At 37.7% G+C, this 16,680-nt stretch overlaps 1 long non-coding RNA gene across 1 annotated transcript in view; it reads left to right on the top strand.

Moving 5' to 3' along the window:
* The window catches only part of LOC121473920, a 122,288-nt gene that overhangs the window by 79,718 nt on the left and 25,890 nt on the right, over positions 1-16,680 (top strand). The window lies entirely within an intron of this gene.

The raw sequence follows: 16,680 nt of genomic DNA on the forward strand, positions 1-16,680 counted from the left end.
GCACAGGGTTCAGGTAGAAACCTGCACGTCACTCACCTTAAAGAATTCCTTTTCTCCTCTCTTACCTCCCCTATACCTCTCCTTTCAAAAAATCACATTCTCCCTGAGGATTGTCCTGGTCAACATTATGAACACAGCTGGGAAGGGATGCAGTTTCTGCAATGCCATCACCAAAGCGAACTCTCTTCTCATTGTTCCTGCCTCTGGCTTGGCAGGGACTCTGTTTTTCCTCCCATACGGAAATGGAAGGAGTGTTTGCCTTCCTGCCCCAGTCAAAATGGCTTCCTCACCGTCTTACACACATACCCTAGCTGTTCCTGCCCTAAAGCATTTGCCCTTGCTGTCTCTCCATTTGGAAACAAGTGCTTCCACATCAGTCTATTTAATTGCTCATCTATGGCTGACTTGTTTTAAATGACACCTCTTTCCTGCAGCTTCCTGCAGCACCCTACTCTCACCAATCTCTCCTTTCCCTGAAATACTGTTTCAAGGAGAACTGATACCACACACTTATTTGTGTGTGTATTTATTTTGTCTGGATTTCAGGCTCTGGGGAGCAAAGATCTTGTAGCAACTTCTACTCTAGTCCCAGTGGTGCCCAGGACCATGGCCCAAAGCACACTTGTTGACAAAAATCTGCTTTACCATTGTCAGGGAGGAAAGGTAAGGCTGAATTATGGGGCAGCATTTGCCTCTGTGGAAATCTGTAGTTCTGGGCATTGGGATGCACCTACAGTGACTGTCTCTTGATTAAAGATGACCCATATATGCCTGCATGTGACTCTATGCGAGAGCTCCAAGCCAACAACAAAAGCCCACACACAACTTTGCTGACCATACTTCTCCCATTTTGTCTAAGGTATAACATAGCGGAAGGAAACGGATTTATTTATTTATCTATTTTTAAAGATTTTATTTATTTATTCAAGAGAGACACAGAGAGAGAGAGAGAGAGGCAGAGACACAGGCAGAGGGAGTAGCAGGCTCCATGCAGGGAACCCAATGAGGGACTCGATCCCGGGACTCCGGGATCAGGCCCTGGGCCAAAGACAGATGCTAAACCACTGAGCCACCCAAGGATCCCCAAGAAACTGATTTAATAATAATGTCTTGTTCCCAGGACACCCCGGGAGTTTAGATCATGATCCTACACTATAGTAGAAAGACAAAGGATTGGGAACCAGAAGAGCAAGTCTCAGCCTAATCTGGACTGCCCATGCACAGTAGGTATTAGACAATGGACAGCACCTGGATATCTATTTCCTCATTTGAACAAAAGGGTTACATTGCTATCCTCTTCATATGGTTATTGTGGGGATCAAATCAGATAAGGGATATGTTAAGTGCTTTAAAAAATAGAGCTGTTTGTGCAAATCATGAGTTAACACCCTCCAACAAATAAAAATTAAAATGTATTCATCCTAATCTCCCAAACCTACTTTTATTTTTATTTCCTTTAGTTTCAGTCTCAATTTCTAAATTTTCTTTGACCTCTGTGAATCTACCAGGGCTGATATGTATGGTTGATTTTGTCACAGGCTTCATTCCAGGGAGCCATGGGTCATTACTTTGCAACTCAACACTTACCCCTCAAATAGTAGTGTAGTCATGTTCTGTTTTTGCAAAGCATCTCTCCAGGCCTGCACTCCCACATCCACACTCCAAGGAAAAGCTGCACCAATCACTGATAAACATCAATTCCCACCTGTCCCATCTGCCTTCTGACTTTCTGGTTGAGGAGAGTAATACTGCAGGGAGGCAGGAACTAGAACTGAAGGGAATTGTATGTGGAAGGAGTAACCTTTGAAGAGAAGAACACACTGTAAGGACACCATGTGGTAGCCCCTCCCACTTCCATCCCCCTCCCTGCTTCTGCAGCTGAAGCTAAAGAGTGTGTTTCCAGGCTGCATGCAGAATGAAACTGCATCCGAAAGGCTGTCCAATGACAGTATCAGTGTCCGTGCTGAGCCACAGATGCACATCATACATACTATGTATGTGTTTTCCAGGGATGAGACTTCCCACTCAGCCCTGAGAAGGCCTCTAAGATTATCACCGTGTGCATATCCTATGGCCCATAATGCAAACACCACACCTGGAGGAAGAAGTGCTGCCTCGGGATCTTGCAACATTTTGGGGTTCCTCTGTGCTTGCTTGCAAAACAGACTCCTCTGTGACTTGCATGTAGAAGCTTTTGTCCATATTATCCTTTTAGACAAGGGAGACCACCATGCTTGGTGCATTCGCTTTTTTTTTTTTTTTTTGGTACCTATAGAATATGCATAATTATGTTCAATCAGCAGTCTGAAGAATTCACTTAAAACATCCTACACAAATGGCCTAAAATAGTCCAGGTTCTGTCTCCAAGAGTCTAATTCACACCTAGATCTTGAGGAGAATTTGCATTAACATTTCTTTATGTTAATTTTCATAATGCCCCGGGGATATTGGATGACTCAGAAGTAAGCCTGCTAAATTCAGACATGGTGAAAATTTTATTTTCTTGTTTATATTTTTAATGATTTGACAAGGATTTATTGAGGGCTACTATCATCTGGAAACAACCTTGTGCTGGTGACAACATAGTAATCAGTGTTCAAAACTAGGGAATTGTTGATGGGGCTGAAAAGGGGGAGCTACTGTCAGAAATTAGCACTGAGAGGTTCAATCAAACCACATTTTGGGGGTTAAGCCTTTGTGTTCTGGTTTTACACGTGCTTGGGTATTAACCTAAGCTTTGTCATTTACTATCTGTGTAATTTTAAGCAAATTGTACAACTTCACTGAATCTCAATTTTCTCATCTATAAAATAGGGATAGTTATAGTACCTATTTCTTGGTTTTCTATGGAAGGAAAAGGCATGATGTGTATAAAGCACTTAGCTTAGTGCCTGATGCATAGAAAGGACTCCATAAATATTGGCAAAAAATAGATATTCATTGTAGTCTAGTTATTTTGATTTCATCTAACTTATTCCACAAATATTTATTTGAAATAAAATAGCCACTGGGTTAAGCACTAGGCATTAAAAGATGAGTAGACTTTGGTTCTAAATTCTGAAGAGCTTATTATCTACTGTGGTCAGTGAGGTAGCTACTGCCCAAAAAACCAGCTGCACTATTGAGCAAGAAGAGCTGCCATGGTGGTTAGAAGCTACCATTGGAGAAGAGTTAAGTGAAGATAAAATAAAAAAATTATTTTTCTTTTATCTTTAAGATTTTATTTATTTATTTGAGAGAGTGAGAGCAGGGGAGGGGGGCAGGGGCAGAGAGAGAAGGAAGAAGCAGACTCCCCACTGAGCAGGGAACCTGACAAAAGGCTCTATCTCAGGACCCTGAGATTATGATCTGAGCTGAAGGCAGATTCTTCACCAACTGAGCCACTCAGGCACTTCTATTTTCCTTTTTCTTATTGATCTAACAGATAACAGTTTGATCAAAATAAGAGGAAATATATTCAATTAAGTATGCTTATATGTAAGTGAAATAAATGCCAGCAATGATGTTAAGAAATGAGAATAGGCTTTATCAACAGCAAAATACACATTTCCTCAAGGTAATGTGGAATATTCCCCAAGATAGATCACATTTTGGCTTATAAAACACAACACATTTGAAACAACAGAAATAATAGAAAGTATGCTATAAGAGCACAATGAAATTAAAAGTTGATAAAAGAAAGCTGAAAAATCCCCATCTACATGGAGATGAACCAACATAGTTCTAAATAACACATGGGTCAAAGAAAAAAAAATCTCAAGAAAATTTTAAAAATATTTTGAACTACATGAAAATGAAAACAAGTTAATGCAATTTGAAGGATGCAGCATAAACAATGCTTAGAGGGAAATTTATAGCATTGAATGCAACTATTAGAAAAGAAGAAAGACCTAAAATTGATGATTTAAGCTTCCACCTTAGGAAGTAGATAAAGAAGAGAAATTTAGATCCAAAATAGGGAGAAGAAAAGAAACATTAGAGCAGAAATCAATGAAATTAAAAACAAGAAATTAACAGAGGAAAAACAACAAAGCCAAAAGCTATTTCTTCAAAGAGATCAATAAAATTGATAAGCCTCTACTCAGGTTAAATTAATTAAAAAAGAGAAAGGACACAAATTACTAATGTCAGAATAAAAGAAATGAAAGAGAACTGGAGCCCATGGAAATTCAAGTGACAATAAAGAATGACTCTATGCCCACAACTTAGATGAAATGGACCAATTCCTTGAAGACACAATCTGCCAAAACCCACAGAAAAAGAAATAGCTAATCTGAATAATCTTGAAGATGAACAAAGTTGAACCACACTATGAGAAATTGAGACATAATGACACTTATAATTAATGTTAAAAGTTTTACAGCAAAGATCAGAAGGAATAAGGAATAAGAAAAGATAAGAGGCGTTAGCAATTATTATGTCAATAGTTACCTTTAAGAGACCCATTTCAGGAGAAGGAAGGAGTGGCCAAATTCCTGGAGATAAATACATTAATTTGTGGTAAAATATACAAAGCAGGTGTTTGGAAAAAAAAATGGTGAGAAATGAAAAGAGGAATACAAGATTATTTTTAAGAATATTGGATCACGGGATCCCTGGGTGGCGCAGTGGTTTGGCGCCTGCCTTTGGCCCAGGGCGCGATCCTGGAGACCCGGGATCGAATCCCACATCGGGCTCCCGGTGCATGGAGCCTGCTTCTCCCTCTGCCTATGTCTCTGCCTTTCTCTCTCTCTCTCTGTGACTATCATAAAAAAAAAAAAGAATATTGGATCAGGAGAAGTATTTACTTTTCTAGAACAGAGGATACTAAATCATAATTTTGGTTCATAAATGAATATGTAGAATAAGATGAAAAATTTATAAGCCTTGGTCTGATAGAAATAAAAAGGAATCAAATTAAATGTACCAGCCTAAGACAGAGAGGGAAATTTTTCATCCTCTGAGAGAGGAAGAAGGAACAGACAGGGGTAAGAAGACACAGAAACATTTTGAAATCATATTAGATGGCAGGAAAAACAATAGATTAAAAGCATAATAGGGTGTATAATAGTTTCTCAGTAAACATGTATTGAATTAGTGAATGAATCATTTAAACTACATATGTATAAATAAATTAAAAATTATGTAACGTAAATAAGGAGGCATTGATAAGTGAAGGAAAAATATAGACACAAGAAAAATATAAACCTTAGGTGAGCAGCAGGGTGTCAATTGGAAATAAATAAAAGAATTGCTAAGTATCTGGGAGCCCGGCCCAGGGCAGAGATTCAGGAATGTTCAGAGAAATTCAGCCTCTGCATTATTTTATTTTATTTTGCAACATTCATCAATTTGGGAATAGAAGTGGAACGCATATACAGTGACACTGTTTTGCCAGATGTGGAAATACTTAAGGTGGAAAATAGGTCAAAAGATTTTGGGTGGGGTCCTTCAGTGTCAGGGAGAGTAGTTGATATAATTGATCAATTGGGGCCTAGCTTAGTAGGACAGCAAGTGAGGAGAGTATGAGAGATTCAGAGAGGCAAAAAGAGATAGAGTCCGAGATACGAGGGGACATTGGTTGTAATGAAGGCAAAGTGCAATGGGTATTTGGGAAGAAGGGCTTAGGGAGAAAAGTAAGAAATGGCCAAAGAGGAGAATTTCAGAGTTTGAGTCTTGGAAGTGGCAGAAAGGAGTAATTCCTATGTACAGCCCCGATGTGTCTACTTTTTGAGTGGCAAGAACACTAACAGAAAACATGTCAAAAAGGAGAGCTGATATGTTAAAGTCACTGTGGGAAGACAAAGAGAGGAACAGTAAGATAAAGATTAGAAGGATTCGAAATCAGGAAGTTATCCAAAGGAGACAGTACAGAGTGTGCTCCCAGGAGGTACATTACAAAGGAATCTGCAGGGACAGGAGTGGGGAGTCTGGAGGTGCTTAGGATGAGGAGGATGGATCAGAGGTGAAGGTATAGGAAAAGAGGAGGTGTGCGGGTTGCACAGAAAGAAGTTTATGTTAATGTTTTGGCAGTACTGGGCCATGATCACTAAAATCCTCTACTTCCTGGGCATACGCTAGACCACATCTTTCAGTCTCCCTTCCTGTTAGGTATGGCCACGTGACTGTCCTGGCCAAAGGAATGCGGTAGGAGTAATACGTGCCATTTCCAGAACTGACCTCGAAAAATCTCTGACATGATGCTCCACTTCTTCCTTCATTTGATGGCCCAAAGCAAAGGATCCAGCAGTGGATTCTGCTCTAGGGCTCTAAGAAAGGGATTGGCAAACTTTCCTTTAAAAGGCAAGATAGCAAATACTTCAAGATTTGTGGGCCAAGAGGCAAAATCAAGGATTTTTATGTATGTACTTTTTTAGCTGTTTAAAAATAAGTATTTAAACAGGTGAAAACCATTCTCAGTTCATGGGGTGTATAAAAACAGGCAGCAGTCCAGTGGCCCACATGCCATCATTTGCTGCTCCCTGCCCAAGGTAGTCATGGAGACTCTGGGCAGGGGGAGCCTGGGTCTCTAGATGAGTGTAGAGCAGATCTTCTCCTCTGCCCAGTGATGACTGCACTTTACATGGATGAGAAAGAAGCTTCTGTTATGTGAGACCCTGTAATGCTAAGCAGCCAAAGTAGGGTTCACTGCAGTTAGCCGATCCTGACTGAAATAAGGTTTAATATTTGCTATCTGCCAGATACTGTATAAGTGCTTTACATGCATTATAACAATTAACTTTCAAAAAGTAGGAAGCAACTACTATTATTAATATGCATTTTACAGATGGAGAAAAGATGAAGGTTAAGTGAATTAATTGTTCAAGTCACAAAGCTAAAAAGTGTGAACTTGGACTGGATCCTAAGTTGCTCCTGTTCTGGTTTGTTCTCTTTACCATTCTTACAATGCTGCTCTCAGAAATGGAATGGGTTGTTGGAGAATGTACTGTGTAGGGCTGAGTTCTGTTTACTTAATTATTTATCCACTTATTCACAATTCATAACATGTCTAGATCCAATAATGATGTAAGTAAGTTTTGTTAATTAGGAGAACATAAACAAACTGGCCCAAAGTTCCAGTTAGGAAACTAATATATGTTGTAAGCCCTGGAGACAATGCCTCCCAGAATCTAGTTATTGCTGAAGTATATAGAAGGGCCCCTTGAGCAGTAAAATTCCAGGCACTAAGGTCTGGCAAGCCTCTCTCAGATTCTTGTGTCTCTCATTCTTCTCACAGTTCTAACAAATCTGTCATCTGGTTTCAAAACTCAATGCCATTATGTTTTTAGGTGAGCAAGGGACTGCTAAGTTATTGTCTGATAAATGTTGCAAACATACAATTTGGGGAGGAAATGATTACAAAACAAAACCTATAGTCATGTAATCCATGGTAGGACCTTACCAGTGACAGACCATTGATATAAGGCCCACAAAAATACAAATGGCCCCGTGTAGTTCAATAGCTCCAGAAGTGATCACTGTATTATCAGAACAGTATAATAACTGATGTTCATAATGAAACTTGATCATTTAAAAAAATGTAAAAACATCTGTAAAAACATCTGTTAAAAAACATACATTGGGGCGCCTGGGTGGCTCAGTCACTTAAGTGCTCAACTCTTGGTTTTGGCTCAGGTCATGATCTCATGGGTCATGAGATCTAGCCCCATGTCAGGCTCCATGCTCGGCAGGGAGCGTGCTGGAGATTCTCTTCCTCTTCCTCTTCCTCTCTCTCTCTCTAAACTAAATAAATAAAAAATACACATTTTATTAAATATTCCATCAAAGGTATAAATTTAAAACTAGCACTATGATTTTATAAAGACACAAATCCCAGAAAAACTCATGCATATGATACTTTTCACTCCCTCAAATGTGGGGAGAGCAAGATATTACCAGGGAGAGTATATATTGCAAACTCGGAAGCTAATGTGACTACTGCTAAAAGTGAATAAGTTACTGTCTGAGGAATGCTGCAAACAAATAAAATTTGGGGAGGAAATGAATATAAAACAAAACCTATAGTCTTATATTCTTTAATGCAGTATATAAACTTCCAACAGCCAACAATCCTAATTATTCATTTTTCCAAAATAAATTTGTACTTCAGCTATCCAGATACTTTGGGTGAAGATAGTCTTTGGAAATTGTGGCAAGAAGATATTTTTTAGGCTTGCATACACTGGATTATTAGTACATATAAGAAAACAAAAAGGATGAAAGACATGAATTGACAAGGTGATGTTTTAAATGCCTGTGTTATGTGTTCAAATCCATGCTATACATAGATAGCATGTATCAACTGCCACACTATCCTCTGGTGTATGATTACAATCCTAATGGGAAGAAAAAGAATAGCCTAATGGGTTTGCTTTTAACTGAGTTCAAAACCAAATTATTGAAAACACAATACTAATGACATTTATTATAAATAATACCTCCGAGTAGCAGTATAAAGAGTCAAGGTAGTATAAAATAAAAGCAGTGAAGAGAGAATCCAGGGTGGCTTTTTGCAGACAATGTTAGGCGAGTCACTGCTCCTGTTTAGGCCTCAATTTTCTCATTTATAAAAGGGATGTATTTGATAGAAAAACCTCTATGGTCCCTCTATCTCTGACATGCTATATGTTCTCTACTGCTCCCTGACATCACTATAGTCTTGATAACTCCAGAAATACTCCTTGCTTGGAAGCATGTAGAAAATTGTGAGTTCTAAAATAAACCTAATAGCTTTTGACTTATTTATGGGTCTTAGCTTTTTAAAATAAATCTAATATCTATCTTTCAATTTATTTATGGATCTTGGATTTCTTGGTTTTTATCAACTAAGTCATTAAGTCTTTGAGTCTAAGAAATCTTAATTATTATCCAATTCCCTATTTATTGCAATGAGGAGCAATGGGGTTTAGGAATTTAGCCAAGGTCACACCTGAGGGCACAATCAAGACTAACCCAACTTTCCTGATCCACCAACCCTCTATTCACTATTCTGTGATAGATACTGTCTCCTTACCATATGTTTGAGACAGTGTCTACGTTTAAATTAGGAAATGTCAAAAGTCCACAAGCTTCTGGAGTCAGCATGAGAAGCAAGAGAGCCAATTTATTTATGATGAAGTAGAAGTTCTTTGAAAAAATTAATAAAACATTGTTTAAGAACTTAAGTGCCTCCAGGGATAAGGATCTGGCCTCCCTTGCCAACACAGAACTCAATGAAAATGAAGTCTTATGTGTAAATGTATTTTTGTTGAAGTTTTTCCATTGAGATTAAGGAGGGCGAACTGATTTAGATAAAATGAGAACTGACCTCAGCTGATCCAAAATTTTTGCCCAAGGCACAAAACAAAGCCCCAATCAAACTCTAGTCTAGGTTCAGGGAAAGGGCAGCAAAGGGGAGGGTGGCTGAGAATGGTGGCTGAGAAATAAAAACATTCGTATGTTCTCCCCTTCCTGACCAGAAATCTCAGTGCCAAACTGTCATAAGAAAGGCTGTTTATACAGACGTCCAGCCAAGCTAAAACAAAAGTAGGAGTCAGCTCATCAGATTTTTGACTTGTTTCCCAAAGAAAGAATAGTTAAATGAATCTTCTGGATTTCTGGCTTCTTAAATAAACACATTTCTTCTATGTCTTATGTGTCTTGAAGTGAAAAATGTTTGTACCTCTTTCTCAGAGAGGCAGGATCTGAAATAGCTATTTAGTGTTCAAGTGTATCAAAGATTAAAGACAGGGGCCACATAAATCCAAGAATAGCACCTTGTAGATTTGATCTCTTAGGTGTGCTAAGACAGAGGCTGGAAGTAGATCAGCCTTTACAAGACGGTAGTCAGAATACAAACCTGATCCAAGAACTATGGACAGATCTTCACATTCCCTGACAGAAACTCAGGAAAGATTAAGATTAATCTATGATGGTGAATTCATAAAGGATTATGAAGAATTGTTTTTGTATTTTAAATTTGTGCCATAAAATTCTTAGACCTTCCTCTAATCCTTACCTTGAGATGGCAGCAGTGACAGAAGTTTGGGTTGAATGAACATAAATTTGTGTTGAATGGATCTATGTTTTGACTTCACGTGCCATATTTCATATGGATTTTCCGGTTACCATTTGAAAGGCAAAAATAAATGATTTGGCCAAAAATGTTTAGGGCCAGCACTCATCAAACTGACTTTAGTTAATCCACTTGAAATACAGTTTGCACAACCCCAAGCTGCATAGTGAACTGCAGATTTGGCCTCAGCCAGGGTGAAGAAAAGCAGGAAGTAGGTCCTAGACATTCAGTCCTCCCCGCCCACTGCGAAGGCTGGTCTCTGTGGAGATGACTTGCATTTTGGGAGTGGAAAAGTAAACTTTGGAAGTTCTGGCTTGGGAGAAAGGGAAATAGGTACTTCAGACATTGGGAATAGTTGTTTTCCCCACTAGCTCCTTCATTACCTGCACAAACAATTGAGGTTGTTATATAATGATAATATCAAGAGCTGTCTGTCAAGCACTGACTGTGAGTATAGTGCTTATAGAAAGGCCCAGAGAGAAGTTACTTCAGCTATCAATATGTGTTAATTCATACCAGGAATTGATCACTATGGGTATAAGAGTGGCTATGATTTGGCCCTGCCCTTGAGAAGCTTCTGCTCAAATGACTGGGAGATATAAATGGTAGCAGCCCTGGCCCTGAAAGCAGCCAGACTTGCTCTTGACAGAAACATGGAATCCAAGGGAGGGCTAAGACTCATCCACCCCCTGAACTTCACCTCTTTACTTTCATGGGGTAAAGGGAACTGGTGGGGCAAACAATATTTACATGGCACCTGCTGAGTCCCAGGCAAGCATTGGGCAAGTGATGTAGGAAGAAGGACTCACTTTTTTTGAGTTTTCTGTATCATGGTCTCATTTAGTCATATAACAAACCTCAAAGGGAGGGATGGGTATATCAATTTTATTGAGTCTCAGAGAGTTCAGATAATTATAAGTCTTCACAGCCAATTTTAGTAATAATAAATAACATGTATTGTCTCAGCACTAAGGCTTTACATATATCAATTCACTTAACTTCATTAAACACATGCTACTACAGGACCCATGTTGCAGGAAAGAAAACAGAGGCATGGGGAGTAGAGGGATGAACCAGGTGCTTTAGTAAAATTATCCAGCTGGTAAATGACATACCTAGTATTTGAGTCCAGATAGTCTGGCTCTCAACTCTATAACCAGGCATCGGCAAAACTGAGATACTAACTTTAGTCTGTCAGATTCCTAAACATGTTTGTTTGTTTTTTTATATATAACACATTTATGTCTATGTAAAAGATATATATATTTAATTATAGTGATTTTAGTTTAAAATAAGAAATAACTTTTTGGGGCACCTGGGTGGCTCAGTTAGTTAAACAGCTGACTCTTGGTTTCTGTCAGGTCATGATCTCACAGTTGTGGGATGGAGCCCCTCCCAGGTCTCTGTGCTCAGCATGGAGTCTGCTTCAGATTCTCTTTCTTTGTGTGCTCTCTCTCTCTCTCTCTCAAATAAGGAAAGAGAAAGAAAGAAGGAAAGAAAGAAGGAAAGAAAGAAAAGAAAGAAAGAAATAAAAGAAAGAAAGAAAGAAAGAAAGAAGAAAAAAAGAAAACTTAAAACAAAATAAAATAAGAAATAACTTTTTAACAAAAAATAATTGCCCCCAAAGAAAATAGATTATCAGCAGTGAGCCTCCTGCCACAAAATGTGTTGAAGCAGGTTCTAGATATTTAAAGACACTGTAAAAGAAAGTCAAGCATTATAACAGGGGATCAGGGGATTAAATCAAATGACTCTAAAGTCATTTGAAATCTATGAGTCAATAATAGAATAATGCAAGTAACCCTTAGTAAATCATAATTTGGATTTTTTGCATTTAGTTTTCAACCAACCGTCTTGGAATCTTTGTTATTTCAAAATAACACCGTAAAACAATGTGAAAATTCTTTCCCAAACACTTATAGTATTATTTCTATAACAAGTCTCACAGCAGGGGCTGGGCTTATGGGAAAGCAAGAGGTTTCTATTCTGAATTTGAAAGCTTCTACTTCTCTCCCTAAGCTACTACGCCCTGGTGCGTAGATGTGATCATCACTGTTGCCTCCTACCCACTCACCCCTTGGCCTTGACCATTCTTCCTAGTAGAATTCCAATTTTGTTCAGATATTGAATAGCCAATTATTTCAGGGGACACCAAAGCCATAAGAGGTTAAGTCTTGACTGGTTGAAGTCAAACATGGTAACTCCATTGCCTTTGGAAATTTATTGGTTTAAATATGGGCATATGACATGATGTTGGCTGAAAAGATGTAAAGAAATCTATTGGAGAGGCTCTGGGAAACTTTTTCCCCCTCCTAAAAAGGGGCACTAGTTTAACAGTTTCCCTGATGATACTCGATGGCACTTTCATTGTAAGTGACAATATCCAGAGGCAGAAAAGGAAACTATTAAAATTGCTGTAGATGATGGAATAAAAGGTGGATGGATACTGGGACCTTGATGATGTCACTGAGCGGCTAAATGACCAACTTTGGTATTCCTCTATCTCTAGACTTCTTAAGAGAGAAAATTAGCAACACTTTGTTTACTTATTTTTGTGCCATTTGTCTTTGTTTTTTTTAACTTGCAGCTGAAAGCATCTTGATAAGTTGAACTACCATATTCAGTCATGGGATTTAAGCATTTCATCTCTAAGATTCCTATCATAGAATCCCATCACAAAATTATTTCTCTGAGGAAGCTATGAAATAAAAAATTACAGTAAAAATAATAACATTATAATTATTATTGTTATTAGGCATCATGAAAAGTATGGGTTTGGGAACAAGATAGATCTAAGTTGAAAGTTCAGCTCTTTATCTTGCTGGGTTGGTGATTTTGGGAAAATTACTTAACCTATCTGCTATTGACACCGCATTTTAAAGGGAAGGCATATAACATGATTTGTGTTGTATGAAATGTGATAATGTACACCAAGCATCTGGAAACAATAATAGGTGGTTCTGTCTGTTGATTTCAATTTTATAATCTGTAAAATTAGAATAATAAAACAGCTCATATGATATACATGAGAATTAAAAGAGACAGTGAATATATAAAATCAGCACTTTATATGTAATTATGATAGAATGGAATGGAATGAGAGCATTTCTCTCTGATGAGGGAATGGAAGATATACTAGAGCTCTGCTGTTAGAAGTGGTACACACAGAAGATGTAGAGGACCTAAAGACAGCCTTTATCTTCTTTAATATTTGGCCAAGGTTCAGCTTTCCTTAGAACTAGAAAGCTGGAAGTGAAATTCATCTTATAACCCCCTATACCTATAAAAATTAATAGGCCAGGTGGACCATCAAAAAAACACTTTTTTACTTCAATGAAGTGATTTTTTGATGGTCCAGCTGCTATTAATTTTTAAGATCTTTGGCTCTTTCTGAGTGGTTCTTCTCATGCTCTCTCTCTCTCTCTCTCTCTCTCTCTCTCATTAAATGTCTACTTTTAGTTCTGAAGAACTTCTTCAAAGGTTTTTATATCGGTTCCACTAAAAGAAAAAAATTAAGGTTGATTACCTTAACTTTGGTCTCAAGCCAGGGCCAACTAGGATTTTGTCCAAAGAATGTTGGCATTTGTGATTCTACTGCTAAATGCCAGGAAGTACATCAACCTAGGAGTTCTAGTTTCTACTAAGCAGTTGAGTTGTGATGACTTTGAAAAGGCACTTTACTTATCAGTGCCATCATTTCCTTGCCTATAAAACAAGAGAGATTGCAGTAAGTCCCTTCTCTGAACTCAGAATCACCAGTAGGCCTCTATTTGTGACCAACCAAATCATTTGTGTTTTTCACCTTTATATATAAAATTACGTCTCTCTGCAGAGTTGTCATATTATATTAACTTCTACCCATACATATTTTGCCATTCCCAGGTGACCTAGAAGAGATTACCAAACTCATTTTCTTTTCATATTAGGTATACAAACTACATTTCTTGGCCACATTACAGAGGTGGGGCCACATATCTGAGTTCTGGTCAGTGTAATGTGGAACAAATTGGTAGAGCTGAAAACTCAAGTGAAGGACTCTGAGGTCCTAAAAGTTCATAGGGCCACATGATGGAAGCAAGTCTGTCTCACTTTTCTACCCAGCCCTGCCATCATCTCAGTGGAGATGATATAAGTGAGAAATATACTTTTATTATGTTAAACCACTGAAAGTAGGAGGTATTTTAGGATATCATTTGGCCTACTCTGGCTGTACAACCCAACTGAAAAGAGGTTTCTTTAGACAAGAGGTACCTTTGAAAAATAAGGCAGATTACAGGACCAGTTAGATAATTTAGATTTCACAAAATGGTCATATCATGTTATTCAAAGACATAAAAACAAAAAGGAGAAAAATAAAGACAAGATCTCTCAGATTAAAAAAAAAAAGCTTTTTTTTTTTTAATTAATGTCAATGTTTTCTCTGCAACTAACAGTGTATTGATTTTGGAAACCTGGAACAAAGAACTGGAAGTCCATTGTCCTTCTGTCACTATCCACTAGCACAAATGACTTTTCAGTGAGAATCCTAAGAATATTGAGTGTTCTGTGGTCTAAGAACTGGAATGGGTGAGTCTTAGATGCTCTTCTGCCCAGGCCCATAATCATTCAGGCGAAGAAACTGAAGGCCAGATATAGTCAAGTCATAGAACAAGCTGATGGAAGAAGTGAGGCTACATGCCTGGCTTCAACACTCTTCCCTTTGGATCAAAAATGTATAGATCAGCCATTAATTGTGATTAGGACAAACACACTAAAATAAAATTTAGAAATATTAAGGTAGGGACACCGGGGTGGCTCAGTGGTTGAGCATCTGCCTTTGGCTCAGGGTATGATCCCAGGGATCCCGGGATTGAGTCCCACATCGGGCTCCCTATAGGGAGCCTGCTTCTCCCTCTGCCTACGTCTCTGCCTCTCTCTGTATGTCCCTCATGAATAAATAAATAAAATCTTAAAAAAAATAAATATTAAGGTAATAGATGTTACATGAATACTGATTGGACAAGAGAAACTTTCACAAGGAAATAAAGTAATACCAGCTGCTTGATACTCTGAATTAAATGATAGGGTAATTCCAGAAACATGGGGATGTTGTCTGATGGAAAGTAAGTTCAAGAATGCTAAATGTGTTATAAGACTAAGGAGATCATTTTTTTCATTGGCCTTCTCATTCAAAAAAGCCAACCTAAAAAAAAAGAAATATACCAAAACCTACTAATAAGTAGAAAATATAGAGGTGTTATACTTGACCAGCATCATTTTGTTCAGAAAGCAGTAAAACAACTGCATCCCACACTGGCTAAATACATCACATCAGTTTGTGTTTCCCCTTCAGTATCTTCTTATAAGAATATTTTATATTTTAGAACAAGGAAGTGGGTACAAGATAGCTACTGAGAAAACAATTACATATTTAGGGCATTGTGAGATCTTAAAATTTTAATATGTGTGGCTTATCTGTTGCATTTATCCATTTATTTAACAAACATTACAAATTGCCTATTATGTACTAGGGCCTGTTCTAGACACTAGGAATACAAAGATGAGAACATGTATTCACTGCTCATTAATTTTTCAGAAGTTAAGGGACCAGAAAATGAAGATAAAATGAGATGCATACCACTAGACCTCATAGAGGAGCTCACACCCTTCATATTCATATCACCCAAGAATTCTAGGAGAATTTTATCGGTTCCACTAAAAGACTTTAATTGATTTTTGAATGTCAGGTAATATTAATGAAGTAAAGAAAGGGAAAGACTTTTCTGGTAGAAAGAATAGTCCATGTCAAGGCTCCAGGGCATAGTATAATCAGGAAACTATAACAAATTATTCTTTTTCTAGTGTAGATTATTGGTGGGCATTTGGGGAAAGGTACAGATGTGCATCATTCTCCGCTTACTTGACTATAAGTGACAAAAATCTAACACAAAGCCATGTAAGGAAAGATGATATTTTATTCACTCATATAACTGAAAAATCTAAGGGTAGATTTTCAAGCATGGTTAGATTTAAGCTAGTGTCTCTCTCCCCATCTCCTGGCTCTGTGTTCCATTTTATTGGCCCATTTTCAGTAGGCTATCTATTTAAAGAGAATGGTAGCCTTAGTCTTAAGTCATTCATACACCCTGCAATCCTAATAAAAAAGAAAAATGTTTTATCTCAATAGTCCTGGCAAATCTTGAAATTACATCTCATTGGCCTGGATTGAGTCACAGGTGCATTCCTGAATCATTGTCCTGATAGCACAATGCTCAATCCTACTACCCTAGCTGCCCCCTCCAATTCTTCAAACTCTTCTATGTACCTCAGCACAACTTGTACTGAAATTATTACTAGTTTTGCTCTAGAATATAGAGTCAAAACAAATCAGACTTATTAAAAAAAGGGGGGTTATTGGACTCCTTCCTAACACTATACACAGAAAATTATCCCCAAACTGATGCTAGACCTAAATAAAAGAGCTAAAACTAAAAAAAACTCTTAGAAGAAACATAGCAGTATATCTTTGTAGCCTTGGATGGGTTGGGCAAACCCTTCTTAAATATGATATTATATATATATATATATATATGTATATATATATATATATGATATCAAAAGCAAAAGTGATCAAAGAAAATATAGATAAATTTGACTTCATCAAAAAT

This window comes from Vulpes lagopus, chromosome 1 (assembly GCF_018345385.1).
Source record: "Vulpes lagopus strain Blue_001 chromosome 1, ASM1834538v1, whole genome shotgun sequence".
Lineage (NCBI taxonomy): Eukaryota > Metazoa > Chordata > Mammalia > Carnivora > Canidae > Vulpes > Vulpes lagopus.